The 15,844-nt window shown below is 44.6% G+C and overlaps 1 pseudogene; it reads right to left on the bottom strand.

Moving 5' to 3' along the window:
- Positions 1 to 5,670: 5,670 nt before the first annotated feature.
- Positions 5,671 to 10,806, bottom strand: LOC142825088 (macrophage metalloelastase-like; annotated as a pseudogene).
- Positions 10,807 to 15,844: the final 5,038 nt, after the last annotated feature.

The raw sequence follows: 15,844 nt of genomic DNA, 5'->3' as shown, positions 1-15,844 counted from the left end.
CTATGCTCTGATTGGCAAAGGGTGTCACGGGAAGCTCTTAGAGGGGTCACACGACCCGCCTCAGGTCTGGTCAACGGGTCCCGGAACTGCACTCCCCGGATTGGTCAAAGCGATTCGTGGGGCGGTCCTACAGGGAAAAAACCCCTCCTGATTGGTAGAGGGAGGTGGGGCGAGTTCTTAGAGGGGTCACACAACCCACTGCTGGGCGGGTCATCCGGTCCCAAAACTGCCCCCCGTTTGGTCAAAGGGGTTCGCGGGGCGGTCCTACAGGGAAAAACCCCCTCCTGATTGGTAGAGGGAGGCGGGACAAGTTCTTAGAGGGGTCACACGACCCACTGCTGGGCGGGTCATCGGGTCCCAGAACTGCCCCCCCGCTTGGTTAAAGCGGTTCGCGGGGCGGTCCTACAGGGGAAAACCCCTTCCTGATTGGTTGAGGGAGGCGGGGCGAGTCCTTAGAGGGGTCACATGACACTCCTTACTTCCGGTCACCTGCCCCTCTTGACCCCGGATGAATTACCCCAAAGGGCGGGACTTCCGGTGACAGGGGACGGGCCTAACGGGGGTCACATGACACCCGGTCAGCTGTCCCTCTTGACCCGGATGTACTACCATCCAGTGGCCGGCCTTCCGGTGACAGGGGAGAAGGGAATTCTGGCGGTCAGGGGGCGGGACTTCCGGGGTCAGGGGGCAGGGCTAACGTTTGATTGATGGTAGGGCCCTTATACTACTTAGGGGATTACACATGCCGGGGGAATTCACTAAGGGTGGCTTTAATTGGCATTTAAGCATCTAACTGTGGATTTTGGTGATTTCCTTTAGATATCCAGGGCCTTTAACTGTGCTTGTATTGTCCAGTCCCATAAGTTGCTGAGTGTCCTCAAACTCCCTCTGATGTTATTGGGAGTTCAGAACACTCTGCCCTTCAAAGAAGGTACTCAGCAGATATCATTCGTCCTCCAAATTTAGAGGCTATGATCCTCCACCTCATAGAAAAAGTTTCCTGAATAGTTAGGTTTCTAGTCTCTCTCAGCACTTTACTCTTGCCCTCCTGGGTTCTGGGCCTATGAGGAGTCACCAGACAACAGTTAGCAAAGGAGGGTAAAAGGCTGAGGGGGTCTGGGATATCATTGTCTGTGGTTCTCAATGGGGAGAGAATCTTCCTGTGATGGCTGAATATGGGAAGGGGATCAGTGTTTTCCCCTGTTGAATTGACACTTTCTGATAATTCACTATATTAGGTAATAGGAGTTCCCCATATCTTGTGGTGTTTCCTGTTTTGGAGATTGTTTTCCATTCCATATCCAGCAGCTTAATCCCAACCCATGTTATTATATTTATTAAGGGGCATTGTACAAATGCTGATGACTCTTTAAGTTTATTTCTCAGGTGCTGGCCATGCTGTGTCTCACAAACAGTCACCTGTAAATAACCCTCCCCTGTAAATAATATAGTGTTTGTATTTACTGTGCACATATCATTCGTCCTCCAAATTTAGAGGCTATGATCCTCCACCTTATAGAAAAAGTTTCCTGAATAGTTAGGTTTCTAGTCTCTCTCAGCACTTTACTCTTGCCCTCCTGGGTTCTGGGCCTATGAGGAGTCACCAGACAACAGTTAGCAAAGGAGGGTAAAAGGCTGAGGGGGTCTGGGATATCATTGTCTGTGGTTCTCAATGGGGAGAGACTCTTCCTGTGATGGCTGAATATGGGAAGGGGATCAATGGAGACCCCCTGTTGAACTGACACTTTCTGATAATTCACTATATTAGGTAATAGGAGTTCCCCTAATCTTGTGGTGTTTCCTGTTTTGGAGATTGTTTTCCATTCCATATCCAGCAGCTTAATCCCAACCCATATTATTATATTTATTAAGGGGCATTGTACAAATGCTGATGACTCTTTAAGTTTATTTCTCAGGTGCTGGCCATGCTGTGTCTCACAAACAGTCACCTGTAAATAACCCTCCCCTGTAAATAATATAGTGTTTGTATTTACTGTGCACATGTTTCCAATTAAACTCTTTGAAGTATCTGTTTCAATTACTCAGGGGCCTGATTTCTTCTTTCAGAGTATGTCTACACTACAGCATTATTTCAAACTATCTTATTTCGAAATAGCGCGTCTACACACAAAATGCATTTTGAAATAGCGTTTTGCTATTTTGAAATAGCGCGTCCACACTGAGTGTACGGTGAATCGCATTTAAGGCCGGACAGAACCAGGTCCGGCAGGGCATCAGGTCAGGAGTTACTTTGTGTGGCTGCTGCCTGAGGCTGTCTGAGGCCTGTGCTTAAAGGCACCCCCCTGGACAGCCAGTTCTCAGGTTTCCCTGCTTGCTTGCCTACCTCCATGAGGGACAGGAAACCATTTTGTCTCTCTGTGCTCTGGTTGCCTTCACTCGGGACATCACAGCACTCTGCGACATGAAGCCAGAGCTGCCCCTGGGCACTCTGGTGCTTTTCGTGGACGCGTTGCTGCGGACCTGTCTGAACTTTCTGCAGGCTGCCATCTGAGAGGTCCATCAGGGGGCTGTCAGTATCCAGGAGGCCCTGCGGGAGAGCTTCCATCCTGAGGAGCCCTCAGAGCCTCTCTGGTCTGCCCCACTGGGGGCTTGTGCCTCATTCCTCCCTCACGTCCTTCCACTTACCTCTCCCTCTGCCCCCTTCCTGATGTCAAATAAAATACACGTATTTTCATGAACACAAACTATCTTTATTTAACAAAACCCCGGGGGAGAGGGGGGAGAATGAAACTCTGGTGAGACTGGGGAAAGGAGGCGGGAGAGGGGAGAAGAGAGGGGGGGAGAGGGAAGGGGGAAAACTTGGGGGGAGGAAGAAAGGGGAGGAGAAGGTCAAGGCTCAGGGTTGGGGTGCTCTCCAGACCAACTTGATTTTCATGCAAACTTGCTCCTGGGTTCACATGTGGCCTTTAGGGCCAGGCTGGCAGCTATCCTGCCATTGATGGCCGCATTCCTCTCTCTAGTGCAGAGATCATGGACATTGGGGGCAATCCCCCCAAACCTGAATAAGGTCCATGATCTCCACCCTGGACCAGGAAGGCGCCCGCCTTCTCCAGCCCCTGTCAGGCTCCTGGGAGCTGGGAGACTGCTCCTGGCGAGTGGTGGAGGGCTGGCTGCCAGTCTTTGCTGGCTCATGTTTTGGGGCCACTGGGTCAGGGGTAGTGACTGCTGGCTCTGGCCTGGCAGGCTTGGAACTGGCACAGACACTGTGGCCAGAGTCAACCCCTAAAGGCTCCGGGGAGGGAGGAAGGAGAGGAGTGATCTTGGTTGAGACTGGAGTGGCCACCAGGGCACCCTGGGAAGGCTGGAGGCCCCCTATTTCGATGTGTCTACACAGCACTTATTATGAAATAGCTATTTTGAATTTGGCTTTATTCCTCATGGAATGAGGTTTACCAAATTTGGAATAATTGCTCCGCTATTTCAAATGAATTTCGAAATAGCAGTTTGGCTGTGTAGATGCTAGTGAAGTTATTTTGAAATAATGGCTATTTTTTCAAAATAACTTTGCTGTGAAGACATACCCTCAGAGAAGTTGAGGTTTCCAGAAGATCCACTGTAAGTAACCAGTATGCAGGGGTTTCTCCCTTGCCCTTTCTCCACTAAGATGGTAGAAGACCCTCAGTCCAGTGCCTCTTGGGGGTCTCTAACCACTCTTCTGTGATACACACCAAGCTAGATCTAAACCCTATAGCTAGTGATATGGGGTCTGGTTTTTTTTATCATCTTCACTTTGTCTTTCTGGGAATTCAGTGTTGCTGATGAATTCTGGGCTGTAAGTGGCATTGACTGTTCAGGTGAGTTACCCTCCCTCTTGTCTAGCCTCTTTCTGGGTCAGAAGGCTATCTGAGAACTGCATGGGCTCGTCTACATTGGCCCCTTTTCCGGAAGGGGCATGTTAATTTCAGAGGTCGTAATAGGGAAATCCGCGGGGGATTTAAATATCCCCCGCGGCATTTAAATAAAAATGTCCGCCGCTTTTTTCCGGCTTTTAGAAAAGCCGGAAAAGAGCGTCTACACTGGCCCCGATCCTCCGGAAAAAGCGCCCTTTTCCGGAGGATCTTATTCCTACTTATTCAAAAAAGGGTGCTTTTTCCGGAGGATCGGGGCCAGTGTAGACGCTCTTTTCTAAAAGCCGGAAAAAAGCGTTGGACATTTTTATTTAAATCCCCCACGGATTTCCCTATTACGACCTCTGAAATTAACATGCCCCTTCCAGAAAAGGGGCCAATGTAGACGTCGCCCATGTGTTTACTTACAGACTTAGGATAGGTGCCTGTAATAGTGATTGAGGGAAGGCATCTCTGCTTTTTTAAGCTAAGTCCCTGTTTGTGCTTTGCAGACCTTTATCAGGGAGGAACGATTGGATCCCCTAGCTTCCCCCACTGTTCTATGAGGGAATGGCTGTCCTGAGATATCACTGACAGGGCTGCTAGGCTCACTGGTCTTATGACTTCTCTATATCAGGGACCAGCTCATTTGTTAATAATTCACGTTGGACGGGAGCTGGGTGAAGGCTGGAGGGTCAGTTTTGCTGTGATGATCACCAGTTAAGCTCTACAGAGAATCATAGAAATGCAGGGTGGAAGTGACCTAGAAAGACCCCCTAGTCCAGCTCCCTGTGCTGAGGCAGGACCAAGTATTCCTACACACTTTTGTCTAACTGGTTCTTAAAAACCTCCAGTGATGGAGATTCCAGAACCTCCCTTTGAAGCCTACTCCGTAGCTTAACTGTTTTTATAGTTACTTAGAAAGTTTCTCCTAATATTGAACCTAAATCTCCCTTGCTGCAGATTAAGCTGATTGCTACTTCTCCTACTTTCAGTCCACATACTGTCTAGACCATCCCTGAGTTGACTTGATGTTAACTCGATAACACCACCAGTCCGTGAGCCACCCATCCAATCTTCTCAAGGCTCTGCCAGCCCTTACTTTACCTTGCAGGGTAAAAAGTAATGGTGCCTGACGGGAATGGGAGTGTGAAGTTTGGATATGAAGGTGGGGCGGAGGGGACGACACTTACCTGGCTCTGTACCTCCTGTCGCTCTCAGGCACCATGAATCTGGCCAATGGAAGCAGCAGGGAAAGCTTTCAGGTGAACAGTTTCTTGGACTGCCAATCCCCCTGCTCAGAGGAGGAGGAGTGGGAGTGCATGGAGCTGCTTCCTGTCCCCATGAGCTAGATCTGGCCCATGAGGATCCTCCCCCAAGAGGGGAGCTGCAGAGCTGGAGCACCAGTGTAGGCTCCCCAGTATAGGGGTGTGTGAACCCAGAGCCTGCAGCTTACCTGCAAGATGGTTGCAGACCACACTTTGTGAACCACTCACTGCCTTACATGCTTTCTCTGGGCCTTGTGGAGGGTACTCAGAGTCTGGGTATGTATATGCAGTAAGGAGGAGAAGGGAATGGGCTGGGAACAGAGAGCCTAAGTCGTGATGTTAGATGCACTTCAAGCACCCACCTGACAATTTTTGTCCTGCATGCATTGACCATATAGTAGTCACCGAGCCCCCCAGTGAAATGCAAACCACCAGCGTTTGACAGACAGGAATGTAGGATGGCAGAATAGTGCTGGGAGAATTTTTATTTTCATAGAAACTACTGAATACATTTAAAGAGGTTTTCAAATCTCAGTAAAGGTGAATCTCCACTGCACCCGTAGGTCAAAATAAGCTACGCAATTTGAGCTACGCAAATTGCATATCTTATTTCAATCTAATTTTGAAATAGATTATTTTGAAATTTCAGAATAAAGCGCTATTCCAGCAAGTCCCTTAACCTTCATGGAACGAGGGCTACAGGGACACCGGAATATATTCCGAAGTAATGGGTGCATTTAAAGATGCGAAATAGCTATTTGTGGATACTTTTGATATCCCAAAATAGAACTGCTGTCTAGACGTAGCCTAAATGTATAGGAGCAGAAATTGATCTTCAAACATTTGCCATTTAAAGAAATAAAATGAAACATTTCTGGTGTGAAAGAAAAGTACACTTGCTGACTTCTTCATTCTCTTTAAAAACACCATGGTTCTTTAGAAGTTTTCTCTTTTTCTGCCTGTGGAATAGAAATACGGAAATAATAAGGTATTTGTTTGAGACAAAATGCAGAGAAATATGTACCATGATTGCTGTCCCTTTGTGAAGTGTCTGATGGAAGCAAATGTTCACACACAAGTGCCATAGTTTTAGAGCATAGTTTTGCCACTGTAACTTAGAATGAGTAGGTCCTGACTCCGAGAACAGTGATGTGAGGGCCAGATTCTGCCATACTTACAGGCTACGTCTAGACTGGCATGATTTCCGGAAATGCTTTTAATGGAAAAGTTTTCTGTTAAAAGCATTTTCAGAAAAGAGCATCTAGATTGGCGTGGACGCTTTTCCGCAAAAGCACTTTTTGCGGAAAAGCATCTGTGCCAATCTAGACGCGCTTTTGCGCAAAAAAGCCCCGATCGCCATTTTAGCCATCAGGGCTTTTTTGCGCAAAACAGTACTGTGCTGTCTACACTGGCCCTCTTGCGCAAATGATTTGCGCAAGAGGGCTTTTGCCCAAACTGGAGCAGCATAGTATTTCCGCAAGAACAATGACAATCTTACATGAGATCGTCAGTGTTCTTGCAGAAATTCAAGCAGCCAGTGTAGACAGCTAGCAAGTTTCTCCGCAAAAGCAGCTGATTTTGCGGAAAAACTGGCCAGTCTAGACACAGCCACATTGCACAATCTCACATTCAGCAAGCAGCCATACTGCTTTCAATATCCTCTTTGGTAGAGCAAGGTACTACTCACTGGCAGTTAGGTTAGCAGCATGTCATCATTGATTTCTGCAAAGCACTGGTGTGTAGGGGACCCTTTGTCAGTCCCGGTCTATAACTCCATTAGGTGGTTTTGCGATATGGACAGCTTGCTCTTAGACTCCAGAAAGAATAGGTGGAAGGGATAAAGTATATCATGTTGGCTTGATCTAAATTTAGGTACTCTCACTGAGTAGTACCTTGCTCAGAGAGTAGACCATTCAAATCAGTTTGGCTGTCTGAGTAAGGTACTTAAAGTATGACAAAATCTGTCCCTTTTTGGTATTTTTTTATATCAAAATTAACATCTGACACTGAAATTACCATATAATCGCTGAATTCCTTGTCTGTCGTCATCTGGAAGGACGAAGGTGTTTGGATCCCAGGAGCGATACATAGGGTACGTCAGAGCACCTTGAACATTTGAATGACCCAGTCCCAAAGAATGGCCAAATTCATGAGCAGCAACAAGGAACAAATCTGTTCCTAAATTTTTCATATATAAAAAAGAGGAAAAGAATTATTAACATACAATGGAACAGAGAATCACAAGCAGAAGAATTCACATCTTTTCATTGTGATGAAATCCTATAGGTTTAATTTAAGTTTATCTGCTCTCCCATGTTTTAGTAAGAATTTTTCAGAGGCCATGAATGGGAAGTCAGGAAACCTGCAATCTATTCCTGACTCTCCTTTTGTTAATGGAGATCACTTTTGACAATCACTTAAAGTTGTGTCTAACTTACAAAAACACCAGGATAATATTGCTCTCCCACTTTTGTAAAGTGATTTGAGCTCCACAGAATACAGACCTTATATATATGCTCTGGCAGGCAAAGGTAAGTATGTTACATTATATATAAGAGAGAGGGACAAACAGTTATAGGAAGAAAATGCCAGGGCTTTGTGTAGAAGGAGCTGAATTTGTTGCGACGGGCACAGGAAATACTTTACCTATATGATTTTGTGACCATTTCTCAGCTTCATCAAAATGAGCATCTCCTCCTATCCCTGGGCTTGGTGCAAAGGCATGAGCCAGTACTACCCCCCTTCCATCAAAGGGAGACTGGTCGCCGTGTGCTGCATAGGAAAGGAAATTAATATGTCATCAATTAACACAATGATTCATTTTAAACACAGTTACATATCTTGAAGTTTAGAATTTGCTTTTATTCATTGTAGATAATAATATATTAAAATGAGACTAAAATGATGTTAAGGTTGCAAAGTCAAACATTCAAAAGGTAGGAAATGTCACACTTAAGATTGCCTGTTCAATGAACTCAGCTCCCATGTGTGTGCACATTATGGTACGGTTTTTAATTCCATGATTGCAAACTATTTTTTCCCATGGACTTCTGTCTTATGGAGGGCATTTTCTCAGTAATGGCTGAATCATCTTCTCTGAAACTTTCCAAAATTTCAGCCTGAGGCTGAAACCAAGTGAGAAAATGTCTGGCTTAAGTTTTGCAAAGTTATAAGCATCTGAAGGCAAGGTCCTAGAATTGACAGCATTGGGCAATAATAAGGATAGATTATGCTACCTGCACTACCTGTGCTACTTCAAGTGAATGATTTTAGGGAACCACTGCTTTGAAAAACTGAGCCTCTCATTTGGTAAACTAATTTAATGTGTCTTCTGTTAGAATCTCCCGTAAGAGTGGCTGAGGTGTCTGGATCTTCAGCTGGAGGTTGGATGGAAAAGGTTGACTCTCCTCTTCTGCCTATAAGAAGGGCTACAATTTCTTGCTGGAATTCAAGGATTTGCAGGACAGTTGTCAAAAATTCATAACCCAGGAAGACAGTACAACATTATTGTACTATTGGATGTTTGGGGATGAATCTTTAAGGGTTTGGCTACACTCAGAATGCTACAGCTGCACCACTGTAGCACTTCAGCATAAGTAGCGCCCACAGTAATAGGAGTTCTCTCCTTGGTGGAGGTACATCACCTCCCCAAGAAGGGGTAGCTAGGTCAATGGGAGAAGTCTCCTCTTGACCTAGCACTAGTCTACACTGGCTAGTATAGATGACTCTCAAGGGTCAGGATTTTTCACACGGCCGACCGAGGGACATAGCTTTATCAAAATAAAAATCTAGTGTAAACAGCACTTAAGAGGAGGACTAACACTTGTATGTCTACACTGCATCTCTTTAGCACAAAAGCCTATGCAAACAAAGTGCAGATTAGCATATTTCCCTGCTTCGTTTGCATAATTAATCAGGGGACATTTTTGCGCAAGAGGCTTTTGCACAAAAAGTAGCCCTCTACACAGCTCCTTTTTGGGCAAAAACACCCTGGCTACGTCTACACTGGCCCCTTTTCCGGAAGGGGCATGTAAATTTCACCAGTCGTCGTAGGGAAATGCGCGGGGGATTTAAATATCCCCCGCGGCATTTAAATAAAAATGTCCGCCGCTTTTTTCCGTTTTTTAAAAAAGCCGGAAAAGAGCGTCTACACTGGCCCCGATCCTCCGGAAAAAGTGCCCTTTTCCGGAGGGTCTTATTCCTACTTCAAAGTAGGAATAAGAGCCTCCGGAAAAGGGCGCTTTTTCCGGAGGATCGGGGCCAGTGTAGATGCTCTTTTCCGGCTTTTTTAAAAGCCGGAAAAAAGCAGCGAACATTTTTATTTAAATGCCGCGGGGGATATTTAAATCCCCCGCGGATTTCCCTACAACGACTGGTGAAATTTACATGCCCCTTCCGGAAAAGGGGCCAGTGTAGACGTAGCCCCTCTTTCACAAGAGCCATTCTTCTCAATTTTTTCAGAAAGAATAGCTCTTGCGCAAGAGGGTGTTTTTGTGCAAAAAGGAGCTGTGTAGATGGCTCTTTTTTGCACAAAGACTCTTGCGCAAAAATGGCCACTAATGAATTATGCAAATGAAGCATGACAATATGCTAATCGGTGCTTCAGTTGCATAGGCTTTTGTGAAAGAGGGGTGCCCTGTAGTTGTAGTGAGAGAGGAACTAAAGTATGTGCATGTGTGCGTATACACACACATTCTCCCCCTTTCAGACTTCTTGGAAGCCTAAAATAAAACTGTAATCCAAAATAGTCCCCCTTGCGTTGGACTACAGTGGAAAGAAGCTCTGTTGTATTTGTGTTTGTCTCTAATGAGGCAAAAAAAATGTTTTTGAGGTATATGACCAAGGTGTTTAAACCGTTCACAAGTGTGAAGACTCCTTGTTTGCTCATATATAGGAATAATGATCTTAGCAGAGGAGTACTTTTACAATCACATGTACGTTGACACTATTTTCCTCATTTTACAGTTTGAACTTCCAAGGGATTTTGTGATGGTTGATTAGTTAAACTGATACACAAATATAAAACTGCAGGACATGATAAAGATCGGATGAACTCAGAATGAAAATAATTGTTCTCTCTTCAGCCTTTGGGTATGAAAACATGTAAGCTTTTAAAGTATAGCTTCAACATTAAATAAATGTAATTCATGGATTCTTAAAAACACAGCAGTAGCCTCACCACCATGTGCAAAACGAATTAGGATATCCGCTTCTCCCCTGGCAACGTTTTGAAATCTCAGTGGAGTCACATCACTCCACACCTGAAATGCCTTTTTGAATCACTTTCACCACCATAGAACGAGGCAGATCAGGTGTATAGTTCAGAATCCTTTCAGCAGCAAAAGAAAAGAAATTATTGTCATTTAAGGCATGGAATAATATGACAGCATTAAAACAAAACAAAATGCACAAACGTGGCATATAACCAAGCTATAAGTCAATACATTCTTCCTCCATCTTGGAGTTCCTGGAAATGTGCTGTAATCTAATACATCAGGGACTCCACACCTTGGCCGTGCCATCATTTCTTCTGTTTGTGAATTTAATTTTCCTGTTACAGTCAGGTGGAAAAATTTCTGCATCTCTTTAATTTTCTCTTCTAAGTCCCAACCACCTACTTTATTAATAGATGGAAAGAACCTGTGCAGATAATCCTGAAAATAAAAAGAAACTTTAGATTCAGGGTTCATCTCCAGTTGTGTTCTCTTGTACCTTAAAGAATCAATTTGTCGGCAAGTATAAGATCCAGATCCTTGACTATACTTCAATTACTAGATCCCTAGAAAATCACAGTACTCTGTCATAAAAGGGAAACAGTTCAGACAGATATGAGACCACTTTTCCAATATAAATGAACACTAGGGGCTCGTCTACATTGGCCTGTGCACGTCGGCAGAAGCATTCTATGTAGAGGTCCAGACTGCCATTTCGGCCCTCATACACTAATACACTAAGATTAGAATACACTAAGATTAGAATACACTAAGAAACTGCACCATCTGCTCAGGACACTCCCTAAACAAACACAGGAACAAATCGACACACCTTTAGAGCTCCGACCAGGGTTGTTCTATCTATTACCCAAGATCCACAAACCTGGAAATCCCGGATGCCCCATCATCTTGGGCATTGGCACTCTTACTGAAGGACTGTCTGGCTATGTGGACTCTCTGCTCAGACCCTACGCCACCAGCACTCCCAGTTACCTTCATGACACTACGGATTTCCTGAGAAAACTACAATGCATAGGTGACCTTCCAGAAAACACCATCCTAGACACCATGGATGTAGAGGCTCTCTACACAAACATCCCTCATGCAGATGGAGTACAAGCTGTCAGGAACAGCATTCCTGATGATGCCACAGCACAACTGGTGGCTGAACTCTGCGAATTTATCCTCACACACAACTATTTCAGATTTGGTGACAACATATACCTCCAGACCAGTGGCACTGCTATGGGCACCCGCATGGCCCCACAATACGCCAACATTTTTATGGCTGACCTGGAACAACGCTTCCTCAGCTCTCGTCCACTTACACCCCTTCTCTACCTACGCTACATCGATGACATCTTCATTATCTGGACCCACGGGAAGGAGACTCTGGAAGAATTTCACCATGATTTCAATAGCTTCCACTCCTCCATCAACCTCAGCATGGACCAATCTACACGGGAGGTCCATTTCCTGGACACCACGATACAAATAAGTGACAGTCATATCAATACCACCCTATACCGAAAACCTACCGATCGCTATACTTACCTGCATGCCTCCAGTTTCCATCCCGGACACACCACACGATCCATTGTTTACAGCCAAGCACTGAGGTACAACCGCATATGCTCCAACCCCTCAGAGACCTACACCTACAAGATCTTCAACAAGCATTCTGTAAACTGCAATACCCACACGAGGAAGTGAGGAGACAGATTGACATAGCCATACGTGTACCCAGAAGCCTCCTGCTACGGGACAAGCCCAAGAAAGAAACCAACAGAACACCACTGGCCATCACCTACAGTCCCCAGCTAAAACCTCTCCAACGCATCATTAGTGATCTACAACCCATCCTGGACAATGAGCCCTCGCTTTCACAGGCCTTGGGAGGTAGGCCAGTCCTTGCCCACAGACAACCCGCCAACCTGAAGCATATTCTCACCAGCAACTACACACCGCACCATAATAACTCAAATTCAGGAACCAATCCATGCAACAAACCTCAGTGCCAACTCTGCCCACATATTTACACCAGCAACACCATCACAGGACCTAACCAGATCAGCCATACTGTCACTGGTACATTCTCCTGCACATCTACCAACATAATATATGCCATCATGTGCCAACAATGCCCCACTGCTCTATACATCGGCCAAACAGGACAGTCCCTACGTAAAAGAATCAATAGACACAAATCTGATATTAGGAATGGCAACATACAAAAACCTGTAGGGGAACACTTCAATCTTCCTGGACACACAATTGCAGATCTAAAAGTAGCCATCCTGCAGCAAAAAAACTTTAGGACCAGACTTCAAAGAGAGACTGCTGAGCTACAGTTCATCTTTAAGTTTGACACAATCAACTCTGGATTAAACAAAGACTGTGAATGGCTTGCTAACTACAAAAGCAGCTTCTGCTCTCTTGGAATTCACACCTCCAGATCAGCTGCTAGAAGTGGGCCGCATCCTCCTTGATTGGATCCACCTCGTCATCTCCAGCCTGATCCTGGCCTGCATATTTATTCCTGCCTCTGGAAATTTCCACTACCTGCATCTGATGAAGTGGGTCTTTGCCCACGAAAGCTTATGCTCCTACACTTCAGTTAGTCTCTAAGGTGCCACAGGACTCCTTGTCGCTGATGTGGAGAATAGTGGTTATAAATGCCTGGAGGATAGTCTGGACTATAGTCAGAGGTTAAGAAAAGTGGTATCTAGTGCTGTTTGCAAACCATATATTTTTCATTTTCAGTACCAAATATGGTTCTTGAAGTAGCAATAATATCTAAGCTATCTGCTAGCTGTCTGTGACGTATTTTTCCTGGAGACATCTTGACATTTGAGTATTGAGAGTCTACCTTGACAAATCTAATGTTCATTATCTCAAAGAATGAGGCTTCTACCACTTCTCTTGAGACTTTCCCACAGTTTAATAGATCTCAGCCTTTAAGTCGTTTTCCCTAATATTCATCTTACATTTTCTTTTTATTTATTCATGGCTGTTTTTTAATCTCTCTCTCTCCCGCACTCTCTTTCTCTCTCTCTCTCTCTCACACACACACACATGCTATATATATTTTAAATTTAAGATATAATAAATTAAATTAAATGTTTATTTCCAAATCTTCCTTTTCTTATTTTCATCCTGTTAATCCTATTTTCATGCGTACTGCCTAAACTAATACTTTAGTCTATGTCTACCCCCTTTCAATAGCCTGCATCATGAAGGAAAAGCTGATAATGCTCTGAATCAACAAACCCCTTAAGCATATTTTCAATGTAATTATGTGAGTAATCTCATTGACTTCAAAAGAATTTATGTAGGGCCACAGACATTTGGAGCAAACCCTAAGCTTTTGACTATCAAATTGATAAAAGCTTGTCAAAACAATTAAAACCACTAGGTGGCATTTATAGCTCTACATATATAATCCTGAAAGAACTAAAAATAATTATGGCTTGGCATGATGGAAGCTGAAGTGTTTTTAGACCAGCATTTGAATACTAAATCCTAGACACTAGTGTTGCAAGTGTAAAAATGTGAAAAGTCACTCTGGTGTGTGATACGTAAGTAATTGCTCCACTCTATCAGGAGTCAACTGAATATAGTGCCCAGTATGGGGCAGCACACCTGAGAAAAGATGTAAAGAAATTAGAGAGATTCCAGCGTAGAACAGCAAAACTAAGAAGACAGTTAGAAAACTTGACCTATGAAAATAAGTTGAAAGAACTGGGTAGCTTCAGTGTGGAGAAGAAAATCTGAGTGGAGACTGGGAAGAGGAACAGTATCAGTGCACACATACGTAAAAGTATGTTATGAAGAGGAAGGTGATCACTTATTTTCCATGTCCACAAAGGGTAGGACAAGAAATAATCAGCAAAGTTTGCAGCCAGGGAGATTTAAGTTGGATATTAGGGACAGTAAGCACTGGAAAAGGTTACCTAAGAGGTGATGGAATCCCAGGCACTGAGGGGGTTTTAACAAATTAGACAAATACCTGAGTCCTCCCTTATCACCTGGCCCTACGCAACCTCCTGAAAAGCTTTCCAGACCCCCTTTTCTATGATTCTGTAGCAACACTTCCCAGTATGTTCTTCTCTTCTTGCTCTGCTGCTCCTCACACTCTGTATCTGTTCTGTGCATAAACAGAGTAGCATGGACCCACAGGATCTGTGCTGCACCTCAGTTTCTAAACAGTCCTTTAGAGGAGTGTGACAACCCACCAACAGGGGACCCACTTTTACTTGAAGGTTGTCCTTGTAGCCTCAACACATCTAAAACTGAGTCTCTGGTCTTCAGCATCCTGTTTCATACCATGAGCACTGTCCAGCAACGCCAACTGAGTTAGACTCCTGGGCAGAGACTTTTACACTCTTCAGGAACCAATGGTCCTTAGGAAGTATTTTGAAGTGACATCAAATGGCCTTTTCAAAACAGAATACACTCTATTTATCAGATGGCACAGAGCATCTGGAAGTCTACAGGTCCACACAGAGTTGTAACAACGGGATGGCAATTAGGGTGCTCACACCTGAAGCATCATAATCAGGGGCACAAAGGTGCAATAAGTAAAAATAATAAGCTGCAAAAGTAATGAGCGTAATGTGTGCTAACCTAAGGAGAGGGGGTGCATACTTAATATTTTGCCCTGGGTGCAAAAATACCTACCGTAATTTAGCGAATATACCCCGCACCCGAATAAACCCCGTACCCCAGTATACCCCGCGGCTTTTCCCTTTTAAGTTTAGGAATCCCTGTATACCCGGGCGAGACTACAGCCTGCAGGAGAGACTTAGGCTATGTCTAGACTGCAAGCCTCTTTCGAAAGAGGCTCTTTCGAAAGAGAGCGTCTAGACTGCACGCGGAACTTTCGAAAGAGCAAGCCGCTTTTTCGAAAGAAAGCACCCAGTGAGTCTGGATGCTCTCGTTCGAAGAAGCCCTATTTACATTCAAGAACGCCTTCTTTCGAAAGAAGCACTTTCGAAAGAAGGCGTTCTTCCTCGTGAAATGAGGTTTACCGCCGTCAAAAGAAAAGCCGCCTTCTTTCGATTTAATTTCGAAAGAACGCGGCTGCAGTCTAGACGCAGGTGAAGTTTTTTCGGAAAAAGGCTACTTTTCCCGAAAAACCCCCTGAGTCTGGACACAGCCTTAGTGAGCAATAGTAATAGAAATGTAGCCGTGTTAGTCTGGTGTAGCTGAAGCAAAATACAGGACTATGTAGCACTTTAAAGACTAACAGGATGGTTGATTAGATGATGAGCTTTCGTGGGCCAGACCCACTTCCTCAGATCAAATAGTGGAAGAAAATAGTCACAACCATATATACCCAGCCAGTGTGAGCAGTGATCCTCCAATACTTGTGGAGGTAAACATGGAGGTGGGGGTCCTGCCAGGAGCTAACTCTGCAGATGGGATCCAATTTGATTTGAGTTTGTAGATAAGAGCTGATTTGTGTGGACTTAGACAGCTCAAGCATCAACTTGCTGAGCTGGGGGAAGAACTA

Source organism: Pelodiscus sinensis, unplaced genomic scaffold (genome assembly GCF_049634645.1).
Source record: "Pelodiscus sinensis isolate JC-2024 unplaced genomic scaffold, ASM4963464v1 ctg133, whole genome shotgun sequence".
Lineage (NCBI taxonomy): Eukaryota > Metazoa > Chordata > Testudines > Trionychidae > Pelodiscus > Pelodiscus sinensis.
The sequence above is the reverse complement of the archived record's forward strand: the minus strand, read 5'-3'. Positions and strand labels throughout refer to the sequence as shown.